The following is a 20,762-nucleotide window of genomic DNA, read 5'->3' as shown; positions in this document are numbered from 1 at the left end:
TTTTGTTTCTTTTACATGCACAAAGATGCTTATGTAAAGTTTCAATAAGAAAATTCTACCATACACTAATTGTTTTGTGAGCACATTATTTAACCACCATGGGACTCAATTTCCTTATCTCTACTGGTTTGCCAAATGTCTGTAAAAATACAGCAAGTTAATGCTAACATCTGTCCAGAAAGTAAGTCTAACTTCTAGTTATTAACATGAAATTATTTTTCTATCATCAACTCTTTCAATTATCTAAATAAATATTATTTAACTCTTTGTTGACCAAGTGAATAAATGAACAAATTAACTGTAAAATTAGAATCAGAAAGGCATATAGGAATTTTCTTGTTTACACTATTCATTATAATGAGAATGATACTGCCATCTTAGTGGAATAGCTTGCACATATTTAGTTTTTGCTTTAATAATAAAGAAAGTTTAAAATGTTGAAAATTCTAATAACCTTAGAAAACCAAGGGAAAGTTAATAGTTGTCATGCATCACAGCAAGTGATGTCAGTTATATCTTAATTTTTCCAATATGCGTTGTGCTCCTATATATTTATAATAAAAAAATTACTTCTTATTTCTAAATAACTTCAAACTTATGGAAAGATAGCAAACATAGTAAAAAGGACTACAACAAGATTATAATTGTATTAGTCCATTCTCTTGCTGTTAAAAAAGTCATACCCAAGACTTGGTAACTTATAAAGGAAAGAGATTTAATTGGCTCACAGCTCAGGATGGCTGGGGAGGCCTTCAGGAAAATTACAATCATGGCAGAAGGGGAAGCAAACATGTCCTTCTTCACATGGTGACAGAAAGGAGAAGAATGAGAGACCAGCAAAGGGGGAAGCCCCTTATAAAACCATCAGATCTCATAAGAACTAACTCACTATCATAAGAACAGGATGGGGAAACCGGCCCATGATTAAATTACCTCCACCTGGTCCCTCTCAGGACACGTGGGGATTATGGGAACTACAATTCAAGATGAGATTTGGCGGGGACACAGCCAAACCACATCAATAGTAATACTTACTTCATATGGTTTTAGTGAGAATCAAGTTACTCATGTATGTAGAGTATTAAGAACTTTAGAAACAAATGAGTTGGGAGCAAAAGTGCTTCTAACTAAAAAAATTATTCATTATTATTAAGTCTTGATTTTGGCACTTGAACAACAAGAGTGCCTATCTTATAGGACTATTGGATGCATAAAACTTAGAAACCCATGGTTTTTCCAGTCTAAGCTAATGACAGCCTGTGCTATATATATAATAAAACTTACTGAAAGAAATCTAATCCCAGTGCCTAAGATTATTTGAGTAACACTACAATAAAATAAAAAATCCCTACGTATAGTTTTTTAAAACCTAGAGTCAACAATTATATCTAGTCTTTACATTTTAGGCTTCACTAAGTTTCACATTGATAGTGATCAATGTGAGGGTAAGTTTAGTTGATCTCTGCTAAAATGAATGCAGCAAATTATTTGATATTTGGAAAACATTTACTGGTGGAAGAAAATGCAGTTACCTTGTCATTATATAGAATAAGCTATATAATAAAATTTTGGTAAAAAGAACAAAATCTACTTGTTAATCTCACACTTTTCAAACTGGAGTCTTTGTGCCTCAGGGTGTGGGCCAGGCAGGGAAGTTGCAGGTACAATGTGCCAGGAGTAGTCAAAGCCACAGGAGAAACATGGCAAGCCTTCCTGAAATCCAAATTTTAGGAGAAGATGAAGTGTTATGGGGAAATGAGATTTTATATTAAAACAAACATATCCTAATTATATACATATTTAATTCCATGTATATGGAATTAAAATACACATTTTTTCAGAATTTTAAAGTATGAAAAATAGTTAAAGCCTATTTGAGTCATGTTCATAGAAATCTAAGGACTATATATTCACTCTCCTCTGGTGTTAGGAGTACATCAATCATCAATTAGTTTACTTGTGTAACAATTATTTATTTAAGGCTAACTATATGCTAGACACTGTACTATGCTCTCAATGCAAAAGTGAGCAATACAGATGTGGTCCCTGCCCTTATGGGGCTTACAGTCAAGTAGTAGGATGCTTTTTTTTTTTTTTTTTTTTAAAAGCTAACTTAATTCTCCTAACAACTTTATGAGGTGAATTCTATTAGTTCTTTTATTCATGTTGTGTTACTTAGGACATAACAGTGCTTTAAATACAACAAGCAGGATTCTCAAACACAAAATAATGTGCAGGGATAGTCTAATTTAGATGAGATTTTATGAGGATGATGAGGTATGGATTGGAGGAAAGCAAGGTTTAATGCAGAGACTATATAAGGGGCAGTTTCTAGTGTAACACATGGTGATGGAAATAGAATTAGAGTGAAGTGGATCAATTTGAAAATATACACTGGAGGTACAAATAGGCCTTGGATATGGGGAAATCATGGATTGGATATGGGGAAATCAGATGAGGAAAACAAAAATGACTTCCCAACTTGAACAAATGGGTATTTGAACAATAGATTGGAGGAGGGCGATTTAAGGTTAAAGATAAATCAGTCTGGGGCATACTAATTTTAAGTTATTTCTAAGACATCCAATTAGAGGTGTTCAGTTGTATATATAAATATGTATACTTATACAGTTGTATACAATACAGTATGTTAGGACCTTTGGGAAAAATATCTTAGCTAGAGATAAAATCTTGGCATCTTGAGTAACACAGCATTAAATTAATATACGCTTGCTTAGATTATTTAAACTTATGTCCTTTATTTTATCCAGTGCCCCTTTTCTAACATATTTAAAGCTTTGGAAATAAACATTTGGCATTAGTGAATATAATTTCATGCAACAAACATGTAGGGGATACAGAGCTAAGTCCTTCAGGATTTCAGCCATTAAGTAGCACAACTTTGAGGATAGATAAAAATGTGATAAAACATAATAGATGACAAGTATAACATAATTATGATACAAATAAACTGCTGCAAAGGTAGAATACAATTTATAAATGTCAGCCTGCATAGTGATTGAGTATGGGAAGTAAAACAAGAAAATATAAAGAATAGACAAAGAGGGACAGAGCAGTAACAAAGGAAAGAAGTCCAGGGGCCTACAAAATAGCTAAAATATATTTTCCAGAGGCAAGAGATGTTAGGAGTCATGCATAGTTGGCAGTGCTGCATCAGTTGTCAGACTAGTGGAGGACAATCATAAAGTCAGAGACACTGTGCTGGGGCAGGCTTTAAGGAAGGAAAAGTAGGTCCATGGGCTGGGCAATGAAGTTTGTTTCTATCGTAATTATATGTCCTGCATGTAGGAATCATTTCTAATTCCTGTGGGTCACTTAATGAATCTCATCAATTTTACAGGTCTCAAGAAAGCACCAACCTGTGAGCCAAAGGAGCCATCTTAATGTCTTTAGGTCCCTAATTTTAGACATAGCATGTTCTTTACTACAAGGCTACTTTGAGAGTCACTGTGTCACTGTTGGGCTTCTGGCATAAATAAAGTTAACATAATATACTCAATAAACTCTTTCACTCCTTAGCTAACTCCAGCATCATCCAGACACTGATGCTCATCCAAGTTGCCATGTAGATTTATAAGAAGAATCTTGTTAAGATAAAATAACTAAACATAAATAATACTTTAAATTTTATCGCCATGAAATGGCCAAAGGTAGGAATGTAGCAGTAACCCCGGAAGAGCAGTCCTTGGTTCTGACTCTTTTTCTTGAGGGAGTGACATGTAAACGCCTCTTCAACCAGAAGCACAGTGCCCTTGAGCAGCAGGGGAGCATATCACTTATATCTAAAAGGGAATATTTTGTCAATGAAAGTACATGCTAAAATATATTATATTGATGGTCGTAAAAATAATGTTATTAGAAATTGTTTTAAACAAACATTTTTGAAAATGAAAATAAAAATACAGTTAATATTTTATAACTTATATGAATTGCCTGATTTTTTAATGAGAAGAATAATCACTGTGGTACATCTCATGTATATTAATCTGCTGAAATTTCTGATATTTTTCTGAAGTCAACTTTTTAACATGAATTTATTATTCTTAAGTTTTAATGAAACTTCTGGGAATCTTCAAAATTGCTTGTTATGGTTAATAAATTTGAAATATTGACACATTTAATATATATAAAACAATATTTTTATTTGAAAAAATGTTCTCAAAAGGGGCTTAGGTATCTGCTAAGAACAAATTTTGCTAAATTGAAAATATTCTTTTTATTAATTGAAAATATTCTTAATTCTAATGTATTTTTCTACTGTAAAAGTATTTGAGTCCAAGGTTTTTCACAGGCACTGAGCTTTCCCCCCTTCATTTAGTGTTCCATTATCCAAGAAATAATTTCATAATACCACACTTGCCAAATAGATTGCCTAAATTTATGGCTTTTTTAGTGGTTTGCCAAATTTAGATGCAGAAAAATTATAGGCCTTTAAAATCATATTTCAATCCTGCACAGAATATAAATATTTGGAAATTAGAAATTACACCAGGTGCCACATAGAATATAAATAGATCATACAATTCAGAACTTTATCTAAAGACTGTTCTCACAAATTAAGATATTCTAAAGTATGATTATGGAATTTCAAAATCAAATCTTATCCTGTCTTTGAGAATGCATTATTTCATTTGATTTGTTCAGTTAATTTCTTGCTTTAGTCCATTTCAGCACATTCTTGTGGGCTTTTCAAGTTGCAAGTTTTGTTTATAATAATAGCTATTCCTAGGGGGGAGAAGCCAAGATGGCCGAATAGGAACAGCTCCGGTCTACAGCTCCCAGCGTGAGCGACGCAGAAGACGGGTGATTTCTGCATTTCCATCTGAGGTACCGGGTTCATCTCACTAGGGAGTGCCAGACAGTGGGCGCAGGCCAGTGGGTGCGCGCACCGTGCGCGAGCCGAAGCAGGGCGAGGCATTGCCTCACCTGGGAAGCGCAAGGGGTCAGGGAGTTCCCTTTCCGAGTCAAAGAAAGGGGTGACGGAGGCACCTGGAAAATCGGGTCACTCGCACCTGAATATTGCGCTTTTCAGACCGGCTTAAAAAAAACGGCGCACCACGAGACTATATCCCACACCTGGCTCAGAGGGTCCTATGCCCACGGAATCTCGCTGATTGCTAGCGCAGCAGTCTGAGATCAAACTGCAAGGCGGCAGCGAGGCTGAGGGAGGGGCGCCCGCCATTGCCCAGGCTTGCTTAGGTAAACAAAGCAGCCCAGAAGCTCGAACTGGGTGGAGCCCACCACAGCTCAAGGAGGCTTGCCTGCCTCTGTAGGCTCCACCTCTAGGGGCAGGGCTCAGACAAACAAAAAGACAGCAGTAACCTCTGCAGACTTAAATGTCCTTGTCTGACAGCTTTGAAGAGAGCAGTGGTTCTCCCAGCACGCGTGCTGGAGATCTGAGAATGGGCAGACTGCCTCCTCAAGTGGGTCCCTGACCCCTGACCCCCGAGCAGCCTAACTGGGAGGCACCCCCCAGCAGGGGCACACTGACACCTCACACCGCAGGGTATTCCAACAGACCTGCAGCTGAGGGTCCTGTCTGTTAGAAGGAAAACTAACAAACAGAAAGGACATCCACACCGAAAACCCATCTGTACATCACCATCATCAAAGACCAAAAGTAGATAAATCCACAAAGATGGGGAAAAAACAGAACAGAAAAACTGGAAACTCTAAAACGCAGAGCACCTCTCCTCCTCCAAAGGAACGCAGTTCCTCACCAGCAACGGAACAAAGCTGGACGGAGAATGATTTTGACGAGCTGAGAGAAGAAGGCTTCAGACGATCAAATTCCTCTGAGCTACGGGAGGACATTCAAACCAAAGGCAAAGAAGTTGAAAACTTTGAAAAAAATTTAGAAGAATGTATAACTAGAATAACCAATACAGAGAAGTGCTTAAAGGAGCTGATGGAGCTGAAAACCAAGGCTCGAGAACTACGTGAAGAATGCAGAAGCCTCAGGAGCCAATGCGATCAACTGGAAGAAAGGGTATCAGCAATGGAAGATGAAATGAATGAAATGAAGCGAGAAGGGAAGTCTAGAGAAAAAAGAATAAAAAGAAATGAGCAAAGCCTCCAAGAAATATGGGACTATGTGAAAAGACCAAATCTACGTCTGATTGGTGTACCTGAAAGTGATGGGGAGAATGGAACCAAGTTGGAAAACACTCTGCAGGATATTATCCAGGAGAACTTCCCCAATCTAGCAAGGCAGGCCAACATTCAGATTCAGGAAATACAGAGAACGCCACAAAGATACTCCTCGAGAAGAGCAACTCCAAGACACATAATTGTCAGATTCACCAAAGTTGAAATGAAGGAAAAAATGTTAAGGGCAGCCAGAGAGAAAGGTCGGGTTACCCTCAAAGGGAAGCCCATCAGACTAACAGCGGATCTCTCGGCAGAAACCCTACAAGCCAGAAGAGAGTGGGGGCCAATATTCAACATTCTTAAAGAAAAGAATTTTCAACCTAGAATTTCATATCCAGCCAAACTAAGCTTCATAAGTGAAGGAGGAATAAAATACTTTACAGACAAGCAAATGCTGAGAGATTTTGTCACCACCAGGCCTGCCTTACAAGAGCTCCTGAAGGAAGCGCTAAACATGGAAAGGAACAACCGGTTCCAGCCGCTGCAAAATCATGCCAAAATGTAAAGACCATCGAGACTAGGAAGAAACTGCATCAACTAATGAGCAAAATCACCAGCTAACATCATAATGACAGGATCAAATTCACACATAACAATATTAACTTTAAATGTAAATGGACTAAATGCTCCAATTAAAAGACACAGACTGGCAAGTTGGATAAAGAGTCAAGACCCATCAGTGTGCTGTATTCAGGAAACCCATCTCACGTGCAGAGACACACATAGGCTCAAAATAAAAGGATGGAGGAAGATCTACCAAGCAAATGGAAAACACAAAAAGGCAGGGGTTGCAATCCTAGTCTCTGATAAAACAGACTTTAAACCAACAAAGATCAAAAGAGACAAAGAAGGCCATTACATAATGGTAAAGGGATCAATTCAACAAGAAGAGCTAACTATCCCAAATATATATGCACCCAATACAGGAGCACCCAGATTCATAAAGCAAGTCCTGAGTGACCTACAAAGAGACTTAGACTCCCACACATTAATAATGGGAGACTTTAACACCCCACTGTCAACATTAGACAGATCAACGAGACAGAAAGTCAACAAGGATACCCAGGAATTGAACTCAGCTCTGCACCAAGTGGACCTAATAGACATCTACAGAACTCTCCACCCCAAATCAACAGAATATACATTTTTTTTAGCACCACACCACACCTATTCCAAAATTGACCACATAGTTGGAAGTAAAGCTCTCCTCAGCAAATGTAAAACAACAGAAATTATAACAAACTATCTCTCAGACCACAGTGCAATCAAACTAGAACTCAGGATTAAAAATCTCACTCAAAGCCGCTCAACTACATGGAAACTGAACAACCTGCTCCTGAATGACTACTGGGTACATAACGAAATGAAGGCAGAAATAAAGATGTTCTTTGAAACCAACGAGAACAAAGACACAACATACCAGAATCTCTGGGATGCATTCAAAGCAGTGTGTAGAGGGAAATTTATAGCACTAAATGCCCACAAGAGAAAGCAGGAAAGATCCAAAATTGACACCCTAACATCACAATTAAAAGAACTAGAAAAGCAAGAGCAAACACATTCAAAACCCAGCAGAAGGCAAGAAATCACTAAAATCAGAGCAGAACTGAAGGAAATAGAGACACAAAAAACCCTTCAAAAAATCAGTGAATCCAGGAGCTGGTTTTTTGAAAGGATCAACAAAATTGATAGACCGCTAGCAAGACTAATAAAGAAAAAAAGAGAGAAGAATCTAATAGACGCAATAAAAATGATAAAGGGGATATCACCACCCATCCCACAGAAATACAAACTACCATCAGAGAATACTACAAACACCTCTATGCAAATAAACTAGAAAATCTAGAAGAAATGGATACATTCCTCGACACATACACTCTCCCAAGACTAAACCAGGAAGAAGTTGAATCTCTGAATAGACCAATAACAGGAGCTGAAATTGTGGCAATAATCAATAGCTTACCAACCAAAAAGAGTCCAGGACCAGATGGATTCACAGCCGAATTCTACCAGAGGTACAAGGAGGAACTGGTACCATTCCTTCTGAAACTATTCCAATCAATAGAAAAAGAGGGAATCCTCCCTAACTCATTTTATGAGGATAGCATCATTCTGATACCAAAGCCGGGCAGAGACACAACCAAAAAAGAGAATTTTAGACCAATATCCCTGATGAACATTGATGCAAAAATCCTCAATAAAATACTGGCAAACCGAATCCAGCAGCACATCAAAAAGCTTATCCACCATGATCAAGTGGGCTTCATCCCTGGGATGCAAGGCTGGTTCAATATACGCAAATCAATAAATGTAATCCAGCATATAAACAGAGCCAAAGACAAAAACCACATGATTATCTCAATAGATGCAGAAAAAGCCTTTGACAAAATTCAACAACCCTTCATGCTAAAAACTCTCAATAAATTAGGTATTGATGGGACGTATTTCAAAATAATAAGAGCTATCTATGACAAACCCACAGCCAATATCATACTGAATGGGCAAAAACTGGAAGCATTCCCTTTGAAAACTGGCACAAGACAGGGATGCCCTCTCTCACCACTCCTATTCAACATAGTGTTGGAAGTTCTGGCCAGGGCAATCAGGCAGGAGAAGGAAATAAAGGGTATTCAATTAGGAAAAGAGGAAGTCAAATTGTCCCTGTTTCCAGACGACATGATTGTTTATCTAGAAAACCCCATTGTCTCAGCCCAAAATCTCCTTAAGCTGATAAGCAACTTCAGCACAGTCTCAGGATACAAAATCAATGTACAAAAATCGCAAGCATTCTTATACACCAACAACAAACAGAGAGCCAAATCATGAGTGAACTCCCATTCACGATTGCTTCAAAGAGAATAAAATACCTAGGAATCCAACTTACAAGGGATGTGAAGGACCTCTTCAAGGAGAACTACAAACCACTGCTCAAGGAAATAAAAGAGGATACAAACAAATGGAAGAACATTCCATGCTCATGGGTAGGAAGAATCAATATCGTGAAAATGGCCATACTGCCCAAGGTCATTTACAGATTCAATGCCATCCCCATCAAGCTACCAATGACTTTCTTCACAGAATTGGAAAAAACTACTTTAAAGTTCATATGGAACCAAAAAAGAGCCCACATCGCCAAGTCAATCCTAAGCCAAAAGAACAAAGCTGGAGGCATCACACTACCTGACTTCAAACTATACTACAAGGCTACAGTAACCAAAACAGCATGGTACTGGTACCAAAACAGATATAGATCAATGGAACAGAACAGAGCCCTCAGAAATAACGCCGCATACCTACAACTATCTGATCTTTGACAAACCTGAGAAAAACAAGCAATGGGGAAAGGATTCCCTATTTAATAAATGGTGCTGGGAAAACTGGCTAGCCATATGTAGAAAGCTGAAACTGGATCCCTTCCTTACACCTTATACAAAAATTAATTCAAGATGGATTAAAGATTTAAATGTTAGACCTAAAACCATAAAAACCCTAGAAGAAAACCTAGGCATTACCATTCAGGACATAGGCATGGGCAAGGACTTCATGTCCAAAACACCAAAAGCAATGGCAACAAAAGACAAAATTGACAAATGGGATCTAATTAAACTAAAGAGCTTCTGCACAGCAAAAGAAACTACCATCAGAGTGAACAGGAAACCTACAACATGGGAGAAAATTTTCGCAACCTACTCATCTGAAAAAGGGCTAATATCCAGAATCTACAATGAACTCCAACAAATTTACAAGAAAAAAACAAACAACCCCATCAAAAAGTGGGCGAAGGACATGAACAGACACTTCTCAAAAGAAGACATTTATGCAGCCAAAAAACACATGAAAAAATGCTCATCATCACTGGCCATCAGAGAAATGCAAATCAAAACCACTATGAGATATTATCTCACACCAGTTAGAATGGCAATCATTAAAAAGTCAGGAAACAACAGGTGCTGGAGAGGATGTGGAGAAATAGGAACACTTTTACACTGTTGGTGGGACTGTAAACTAGTTCAACCATTGGGGAAGTCAGTGTGGCGATTCCTCAGGGATCTAGAACTAGAAATACCATTTGACCCAGCCATCCCATTACTGGGTATATACCCAAAGGACTATAAATCATGCTGCTATAAAGACACATGCACACGTATGTTTATTGCGGCATTATTCACAATAGCAAAGACTTGGAACCAACCCAAATGTCCAACAATGATAGACTGGATTAAGAAAATGTGGCACATATACACCATGGAATACTATGCAGCCATAAAAAATGATGAGTTCATGTCCTTTGTAGGGACATGGATGAAATTGGAAACCATCATTCTCAGTAAACTATCGCAAGAACAAAAAAGCAAACACCGCATATTCTCACTCATAGGTGGGAATTGAACAATGAGATCACATGGACACAGGAAGGGGAATATCACACTCTGGGGACTGTTGTGGGGTGGGGGGAGGGGGGAGGGATAGCATTGGGCGATATACCTAATGCTAGATGACGAGTTAGTGGGTGCAGCGCACCAGCATGGCACATGTATACATATGTAACTAACCTGCACAATGTGCACATGTACCCTAAAACTTAAAGTATAAAAAGAAAAAAAAATAATAATAATAGCTATTCCTTAAAAGTTTCAAGAGCTGAATACTGGGATGCTCCATTTGTGAAATACTATGATTAAACATTTCCAAGTAATTTTGCAAAAAAAAGCACCCAAAGTTTAGAGGACTTATGTATAAAAAGTTGTTTTTCAATAGTAAGTATGAGAAATGCCAAGAAAATATGCTGATTGCTATGTTAAAGTATTTTCATTTTTTTAATTCAATATCAGCTTTGTCTCCAAAATTTTGTAATAAAGTGATTCTAATTATAAAAATATTTATAAATCTTGTCACCTTTATCTTCTATTTTGATTTGTAGAATATTGCAATTTATTTGGACCCAATGTGAATTATATTTGCACCACAACAAATTCAGTCCATTTCTACTCCATACATTTCTTATTGTGATAAGAATACTGTTTTTAGTGTAATTATGTTCAGCAAAAATTTTTTGTGTGTTATCACTGGAAAAATAAGTAACCTATCTTCAATGTCAACATTTTCAACTAAAATTGTTATACTTTTTACACTATTGTCAGATTTTAAACTTTGATAGAATGACCTTCCATAGCTTTATTTTGAGTCATTGAATTGGATTAAAAAATCAAACTAGTATTGAAATATATTAATTTTATGTTTGAGGCATATGATAAAATGAAATAAAGTAGCCATAACTTAAATGTTTATAAAATTGTTTTCTGCTAATAGAGGCAGCACATTAACAACTGTTGCTTAACTTATGGTACATATATTTAAGAAGTTGGGAGTTGAATAGAATGAACAGCATGCTTTCTGTCATTCTTAGGTTGTTTTGTTCTGACTGACATGACCTAAAAGTAAGTACAAGTGGAAGAAAGTCATTATGGAACTTACTGGTAATTTATTTGCAGAATTAAATGAAAATAATAGTGATAAATAAGGGAATGCATATTGATTGTAATCCAATCTCTTATGTCTTACTGTATCCATGCTTTTCGGTAATGCCCTCTCATGCTGACACTTGGTTATGTCACTTGCTTAGACCAGTGGGGTTGTAGCAATGTTGATGTAAGCAAGGTCTTGAAAAAATCTTCACGTGATTAATACGGCCATTATGGAAAACAGTATGCAGTTCCTCAAAAAACTAAAACTACAACTTCCATATGATCCAGCAATCCTACTTCTGGGTATAAATCCAAAGGAAATGAAATCAGTATGTCAAAGAGATAGCTGCACTCCCATGTTCATTGCAGCATTATTCACAATAGCCAAGAAAAGAAATCAATCTAAGTGTTCTTCAAAAGATGAATGAAGAAAATATGGCATATATACACAATAAGGTAATAATCAGACTTTAAAAAGAAGAAAACCCTGTTATGTGTGACAACATGGATAAACCTGGAGGACTTTATGTTAAGGAAAATAAACCAGAAACAGAAAGACAAATACTGTATGACCTCAGTTATATGAGGGGGCTTTAAAAAGTTATGGAAAGTGTGTATTATGAAAAAGTTATGCATGGATTTCATGTTTTTTGCACCAGAATAAACTTGTAGTACCTTGTTATAACAGCTATGAACAGGATCTAATTTGAGGCACTAAAAAGAATAAGACATCAGTTTCAAAAGAGCATCTATCAGAACCACATAAATTCTGCAAAAATTGAAGCAAGAACAAACACCGAATTTATAGTGAAACTTAGGTAGAAAAATGAAGACATCATTGATGCTTTACAAGGTTATGGGGATGATGCTCCAAATAAATCAGGAGTTTACAAATGGACAATGAAACAATGTTGAAGATGAAGCCCACAGAGGCAGACCATCCACATCAATTTTCAAGGAAAAAAATTTATCATATTTATTCCCTAATTGACGACTGACAATTAATAACAGAAACAAAAGCCAACACCATAAACATCTCAATTGTGTCAGCTTACACAATTATGACTGAAAAATTAAAGTTGAGCAAACTTTCCACTCAGTGGGTGCCAAAAATGTTGCTTCCAGAACAGTTGCAGATGAAAGAGAGCAGAGCTTTCAATGGAAATCTTAAACAAGTGGGATCAAGACCCTGAAGCATTTCATCAAAGAATTGTAACAGGAGATGAAACATGGCTTTACCAACATGATCCTGAAGACAAAGCACAGTCACAGCAATGGCTACCAAGAGGTGGAAGTGGTCCAGTTAAAGCAAAAGTGAACTGGTCAAAAGCAAAGGTCATGGCAACAGTTTTTGGGGATACTCAAGGAATTTTGCTTGTTGACTTTCTGGAGAGCCAAAAGATAATACTATCTGCTTATTATGAGAGTGTTTTGAGATAGTTAGCCAAAGCATTAGCAGATAAATGCCTGGGAAACTTCACCAGAAAGTCTTTTTCTACCATGACAATGCTCCTGCTCATTCCTTTCTGCAAACAGGGGCAATTTTAGGCATCCACCTTACAGTCCTCACTTGGCTCCTTCTGACTTTTTTTATTTTCTAATCTTAGAAAATGTTTAAAGGCACCCATTTTTCTGTTAATAATGCCCCTCCCCAAAAAAAGATTGTATTAACATGATTAAATTCCCAAGGCCCTGAGTTCTTTAGGGATGAACTAAATGGCAGGATTGTTGCTTACAAAAGTGTCTTGAACTTGATGGAGCTTATGTTGAGATATAAAGTTTAGAGAAGCAGAGAATAGAATGGTGGTTACCAGTGGCTGGAGGCCAAAAGCGGGGGAAACTGGAGAGATGTTTGTCAAAGCACACAAAATTAGACAGTTTGACAGGAGGAATAAGTTCAAGAGATCTATTGTACAACATAATGACTAGAGTTCATAAGAATATATTGTATACTTACAAATTACTTAGGGAGATTTGTGTTCTCAACCCAAAAAAATCTGAGTATGAGAGGTAATATATGTTAATTAGCTTGAATTAGCAGTTCTGCAATGTATACATATATCAAAATATGATGGTTTATACCACAAGTATATACAATTTTTGTCAATTAAAAATATATTTTGTAATCCTCACAAAAATGAAAATAAGCAAAATTAATTTAGAAGAACAGTCATTTTAGCTAAGTGAAAAGTTATGATTCAGAGTAATCTGCAAATGTATCTTTTGTGTCTCCCCAAAATTCATATATTGAAACTTAATCTCCAATGTGATATTGTTAGAAAGTGGCATCTTAGGGAGGTGATTAGGTCATGAGGATTTGCCCTCGTGAATGATATTAGTGCCCTTATAAAAGAGACCCCAAAGAGCTAGTTATCCCCTCTGCCATGTAAGAACACAACAAGATGGTGCCTTCTATGAGGAACAAGCCCTCATCAGTCACCAAATCTGGCTGTTTCTTTATCTTGTACTTCCCAGACTCAAGAATTGTGAGAAATAGATGTCTGCTGTTTATAAGCTGCCCATTCTCAGATGTTTTGTTATAGCAGCCCAAATAGACTAAGACACAGCTGCATGTGTTAAATCATTGTATGTAGGCACAGCCTTCTTACAATAATTACTAACTGAAATAGATGCTGATGGTCCTTTAGGATAACTTTTTCTGGTTTTCATTTGGTTGTGACCAAGAATATATAAGAAATAGAAATTTAGTATATAGTACTTTAATTAAATATGTAGTTTTATTTATTTCTGTTGGAAGGGTTTTATTGTGAAGTTAGAAAATATTTACTAAACACTAAAAACTAAATAATTATTGATTTATACCACACAGTAAATGGCAAAATCAGTGTAGCAAGGCTGTCTAACTACACGCTGTATGCCTTATAGCAGGGCTGGCCAGTCTAATTTCCCAAGTTTTCAGCTTACCCTATCAATTGGCAGCCTGGCAGCTTTGTGAATTTTGTAGACTAAAACATCGACTAGATAAATATATGAATGGTCCATTGAATAGTCAGTAAAGGAGCAGAATGGGCATGAGACAATTTGTCACAAAGATCAAAGAAGAGAAACTGAGACAGTCTGTGTGCATTCCATCACCTACCATTTTACTGAGATGAAGTTAATATTTCTCCAAGAATCTTCAGTTTCTTCTCCAATGTCACCATCCTGATTTCCAGAAATTGCCTCGTGTCTAGAGCAGCCATTTTCTTTCCATTCATCTATTTTCTGTGGTGATGAGCTGCTGAGCTGGTCCCATGTTTTTGATTAAGGTGAATAATCTTTGTGTGGTCTTCCCCGTCTTTAGTTTGCTGACAGGTTGTAAAGTACTAGTTCAGTTTCTAGTATTTTAAGAAGTTCCTGCTTTTGATACTGTCTTTGAGGGACTGGCTGTGAGACCCACTTGCTGCCTTGCTTCAATTCAGTGTCTACCAAGCACAAAGTGGTTTTGAATGAAAACTCTATAATTAGGCTTGGTCATCTAGGTTAGTTGGTTACATAGGTGAAATGGCTTTTCTTGATGTTGAGCTCGTAGTCTAGCCATGTTTATCCATAATTGGACTTGCCTTTTGCCTAGGGAAGTATCCAAGTGAACTCCAGAGCATATTGCTGTATTTAGCCATGAGTTACTGCTTTCCGAACACTGTATTCTCCAGAAGGTACACTTTGAGATGGTGATTTCATGCAGGAGATTTATTAGGAAGTATTTTGGGGGCCAACACCTGTGGAAAAAGAAAATAGAGACAAGTTCAGCTGCAATACAATCTCAATAGAAGCCTCTGCTGAGCCTATTGGGAGTTCTGAAGAGGTAATGAGCCTTACCAGCTGTCCTGAATTGGGGTGAAGTGGCCAGGCTTTTATAACCACGTGTTCATCAGTCATTGAATGAAGGCTACCTATGAAGAGTGTGTAGGCTAGGTTAGGCAGCTTTTGTCAGCTGAGGTCATCCTCAAAGGGGGCTAAGAGCTGAGAGGCTGTCTGCTGGCAGCACACCTAGCATCTGACATAATAAGCCCTTTATTCCTGACAGGGAATCTTCATGCATCACAGCACCTACACCATTGCCCTTGGATACATTAATAGAGTTCTCCTATTATTGGCTTTTTTTTTTTTTTTTTTTTTTTTTGAGATGGAGTCTTGCTCTGTCACCCAGGCTGGAATGCAGTGGCTCACTGCAACCTCTGCCTGCCGGATTCCAGCAATTCTCCTGCCTCAGCCTCTGAGTAGCTGGGATTACAGTTGCACGCTACCACGCCTGGCTAATTTTTGTATTTTTAGTAGAGACGGGGTTTCACCATGTTGGCCAGGCTGATCTCAAACTCCTGACCTCGTGGTCCGCCTCGGCCTCCCAAAGTGCTGGGATTACAGGCGTGAGCCACCTCGCCCGGCCCTATTGGCTTTTTATTTCCAACATGCTGAGAACAAATTTGCAGAAAATCGAAGGCAAAAGTGCTTAGGGCCCTCAAAAATCACAGTGCATCTCTGAAACTTTGATAAGCCTACTTTTATACTTTGTTATATGATATAATGAGTATCTTTATTACTTAAGTTATTATTATTCAGAATTCTGTTACTTGTAATTGAAAGTATTCTCAACAAATATAACCAAACTTGTACGGCCAAACCATTCAATGACAAAATAATTAACCAAAAAATCAACTGTTGACTTTTGATAGAAAAACGAAAAAAAGCCTCTCTGAGGAGATAATATTTGGGCTGAAATCTGAATCACAAATGGGGTTAGGCAAGTGAGGATGCAAGAAGAGCATTCCTGTTAGGGGGAACAATTGCAGAATCCTGAGGCAGAAGTGAATTTGGCAGGTTCAAAAACATGATTCTTATTAAAGAATTTGGTTTGCCAGGCTATGATTTAAGATGTTTAAGATGCTCCAGTAATGCTTAGGGATTTCCCCCACAAATATGTAATATGATTACAAACATTTTAAATGTAAAGGGAAAGAGGAACAGGAAAAATTGTCAAATAAATTATTATGACTTAGGAAGAAGAACATTTGTGTAAGAGGTTGTCTGCAATTGTCAGAAGAAAAAAATACCTGATAAATATATTGAGAACAAGACTTGCCTTCAGAGATGTGTGTGTGTGTGTGTGTGTGTGTTTGTGTGTGTGTATGTGTATTTATATAAATACATACAAGGAGGTAAACATAGCTTTATAGCATCATCAAGCTGAATTAAATGACAGGAGCATAACAGCAGAAAGTTCTATCACTCTTTTAGGAATAAACCTGGTAGAAGTGGAGGTGTGTTAGTACTGTATGCCAAGAAGTTGCTGGTAAATCTTCAGCAGTGTGGCTGGAGAATTGTTGGAAAAATCTTCATAAAGACCTATCTCCATTTTTACCTGCATAAAGATAGCAGAAAGAAAAAACTACTGAAAGAAAAAAAGTAAGATTCCACAGGCCAAGATACTTGGAAAAATAGATGACTCAAGAGTAATAGAAAGCTTTCAGACATGAATCTGTGACTGTACCACATCAATGATGCCAATTTGCAGATGTATTTGCTAAACTTCTGCCAGTAATCACTGAGGAATTACAGAAAATGGGAAAGATTGTAGTGTCAGCCAAGGTTCACGGCAGAAGACAGAAGCATTTTAAGCAGCAGAGATTAAATGCTGTAAATGGGTCCCTGCAGTTACAGGAAGGCCTGGAGAAGTGGGCTGTACTCTGGGCTACCTTGAATGACTCCCAGACACCCAAGAGCTGAATCACCAGGGAGCTCCCACCTCTGAGAGTATCCTAGAACCATCAGATTTCCAGAACATACAATCAAAGCTGAGATTAGGAAATCATAGAGCTGGAACTATGCACTTACTGTTGCCATGGCTACTCTATTATACTGTGAATGGGGGAATGGAACCTGGAGTTCATTGGGGACTCTGCTTCCACTCCTCCTCTTAACCAGGAATCTAGAGAATGACATGAATTATTGCTTTGGAAGAAAACCTCACATCTCCACAAGACCTTGCTTCCCAAATAAGACATGTCAGAAGATGCTGATAATCCTCACTTCTGCCTTACAAATCGCTCATAGGTGCATCTGCAGGATCTTACTTGGATCCAGAGTGCTAGCTGCAAAAGCTTCTGGGAATTGTACACTTAACTCTGAAGTTTTATCTTTAATATAGGAAGGTATAACATAGAAGAGTCAGATGGAAGTTCAGTAAACCAAACCACAGTATCCACACAATTCAAGACAGCCAAAAGTTCTTATTTCTTTAGAGGAAGGGATAGCTTATAAGAGACACCTCCTGAACTCAACACTGGTCCTTGTATTGGTTAGAAAAGATACCCTGTGAACCATTAAGACAGGGCGTAGTGATCACTGGGAATAGGGGGTTTGTTAAAAACAAATCATACAGATAGTTTATTAAAGTGGTAAGCCAGAGAACTGTATGGCTACAGCATATATATGTATGTATGCATGTATTTATTATTTTTATTGATATGGGGTGGTCTCACTATGTTGCCCATGCTGGTCTTGAACTCTCGGGCTCAAGCAATCCTCCTGCCTTAGCTTTCTGGGTAGCTGGGACAATAGGCACATGCCACTGTGCCCAGCTTATAATGTATTTAAAGTTTAACAAAGTTTTTTGTCTTTTTGGAAGATGTATTTTATGATGTCATGGGACATACTTGAAAAATGTGGTCATGATGGTGGTACAGTTGAATGTATTTGTAATTAGCAGAAAGACTAAAGAACTATTGATTAGCAGATATGTGTCCAATTGTTGCCTATGCTGTAGGAATTCATGCTTTATCCTGTCCTACATGACATAATGAATCTGGGAAGAACATTGATTTTAAAAATAGTAATAGCCATCATTTACTCAGTGCTCACTCTAGGTGAGGCACTATCTGTACATTATTAACTCTTTTACTCCTTACAACAAGCTTGTCAAGTTGTTATTCTCTTCATTTTAAGTATGAGGAAACTGATGTCAGAAAGTGTAAATGACTTGCCCACATTTAGTAAGCAGCAGGGCTGACATTCATACCTAAAATTGCTTTGAGGAGGAAGTACCAGACAGAGGGAGAATGCCACAACGTTTCCAGGAGAACTGTCTAGATTTTTGCCTGCCAAGAAACCCCACAGGGTGGGATTTTCTCAGTTATTCCACATGAGATAGGGGGATGGCCCACTGTCTTGCATGATCTGGTCAATATCTCAGGGACTCAAACTCACATTGACAATCCTCACTACCATCTCACATATAAAACCAGATGCCCGTTTTTTGAAATTATGAAAGATGCAACAGTTAGGCTGACCAAATATAGACAATATTCTTATACACATATTAAGTCTTGATTAGTATAAAGTTGAATAAGTCTTGATTAGTATAATGTTGGCTGTAGAGGATAGAATCAGCCCAAGGAGACTCTCATCAGAATGCTAACTGGCTGTAGTTTCTGACAATCACAATATGAATGTGTCCATCTGGTTGGCTGACAGGATCTCTAGACCTACCTGGAAAGGTACTTTCTTATTTGGCCAAGAAGTGCCAGAGTTTGCCTCTCCAACTCCCTTATGTGCCTTCATGACTGATTGCCATTCTTTCTTTTGAAATTTTAATAATTTCAGCTAAGTTAATTTTGGCTTAAGATTTAGTTCTTGTCTTTGAGGTGATGGATCAATTTTCTGCCAATACAATGACTTAACTTTAGACAGTAAGTTTAATTCCTGTGTTTCCAAATCCACTGTTGCCCTTATATGTTACCTATAAGAAACATGCCCACTTGACTCTTTATCTGTGCTGCCATTGGTAGGTGAAAAAGAACAAACACAAACACAGAAGCACCAGTGCTGACATATTAGTGTAAGAGCAGCACAAGATTTTTAAGAGACAGTATTTTAAATTAACACAGGCTCACTGTGAGTCAATAGGGTGGGATGGAGGGAGAGGAGCCAAGATGGCTGATTAGAAGCAGCTCCAGGCCGGGCCTGGTGGCTCATGCCTGTAATCCCAGCACTTTGGGAGGCCGAGATGGGCGGATTACTTGAGGTCAGGAGTTTGAGACCAGCCTGACCAACATGGAGAAACCCCGTCTCTACTAAAAATACAAAGTAAGCTGGGCGTGGTGGCGCATGACTGTAATCCCAGCTACTCAGGAGGCTGAGGCAGGAGAATCACTTGAACCCAGGAGTCGGAGGTTGCGGTGAGCCAAGATCGTGCCATTGGACTCCATTCCAGGCAACAAGAGCAAAACCGTTCAAAATAATAATAATAATAATAATAACAGAAGCAGTTCCAGTCAGCAGCTCCCACTGAGAAGAATGAAAACAGTGAGTGAATCCTGCTCCATCAACTGATGTATCCAGGTTCTCTCACTGGGACTGAATAGGCAGTTGGTATGACCCATGCAGAGTGAGGAAAAGCAGGGTGGAGCAATGATCCGGGAGCTGCATGGGATAAGGGGAACTCCCACACCCAGCCAAGAGAGGTGGTGAGTGACTGCGCTGCCCCGCCCGGGAAACCATGCTTTTTCCATGGATCTGTGCATCTTGTGGATCAGAAGATCCCCTCCTGAGCCCACATCACCAAGGCCTTTGGTTCCAGGCACAGAGCTGTGCCACCTGCTTGGGTTGCAACCAGTAGCAGCAGGCTGGACAATGCCTAATACAACCGAGTGCCTGGGGAAGGGGTGGCCAGTCACCATCACTGCAACTCCAGTTGGCCATTTTACCCTGCTGGTGTCAGGGAGACTGAGTGGTTTGAACTGAGAGGAATTTCCCATAGCACATCACAGTGGCTGTGGCAGATCGTGGCCAGACTGCTTCTTTAGGTGGAACCTGGATCCATCCCTCCTCACTGAGCAGGGCCTCCCTGCAGAAATTGTAGCAACTCCAGCCAGGGGTTTTCAGACAGAACTCTGATATCCCTGGGAAGGAGCCCCTGAGGGGAGGAGCGGCCACAGTCTCACAGTTGGGGGCACCTAGTCTTTCCTGCCTGCTGGCAGTCCAGATGAGGGGGATTCTCCCCAGCACAGCCTAACCTGCTCAGCCAAGGGGCAGCCAGACTGGTTCTTTAAACAGGTCCCTGATCCTGTGCCTCCTGACTGAGTGAGACCTCCCAACAGGGGTTGCCAGACACCTCCTACAGGAGTGTTC

The 20,762-nt window shown here is 38.5% G+C and overlaps 1 protein-coding gene and 1 long non-coding RNA gene across 37 annotated transcripts in view; one reads left to right on the top strand and one right to left on the bottom strand.

The window, feature by feature from the left end:
* Positions 1-20,762, top strand: part of MAPK10 (mitogen-activated protein kinase 10) — a 580,277-nt gene that overhangs the window by 463,406 nt on the left and 96,109 nt on the right. The window lies entirely within an intron of this gene.
* LOC109026630 (uncharacterized) lies at positions 1,485-15,579 on the bottom strand. The gene is made up of 3 exons (XR_008679026.2): positions 15,456-15,579; positions 14,737-15,355; positions 1,485-1,713 (listed from the first exon to the last, which is right to left on the bottom strand). It is a non-coding gene; the product is annotated as an uncharacterized lncRNA (long non-coding RNA).

Source organism: Gorilla gorilla, chromosome 3 (genome assembly GCF_029281585.2).
Source record: "Gorilla gorilla gorilla isolate KB3781 chromosome 3, NHGRI_mGorGor1-v2.1_pri, whole genome shotgun sequence".
Taxonomy (NCBI): domain Eukaryota; kingdom Metazoa; phylum Chordata; class Mammalia; order Primates; family Hominidae; genus Gorilla; species Gorilla gorilla.
The sequence above is the reverse complement of the archived record's forward strand: the minus strand, read 5'-3'. Positions and strand labels throughout refer to the sequence as shown.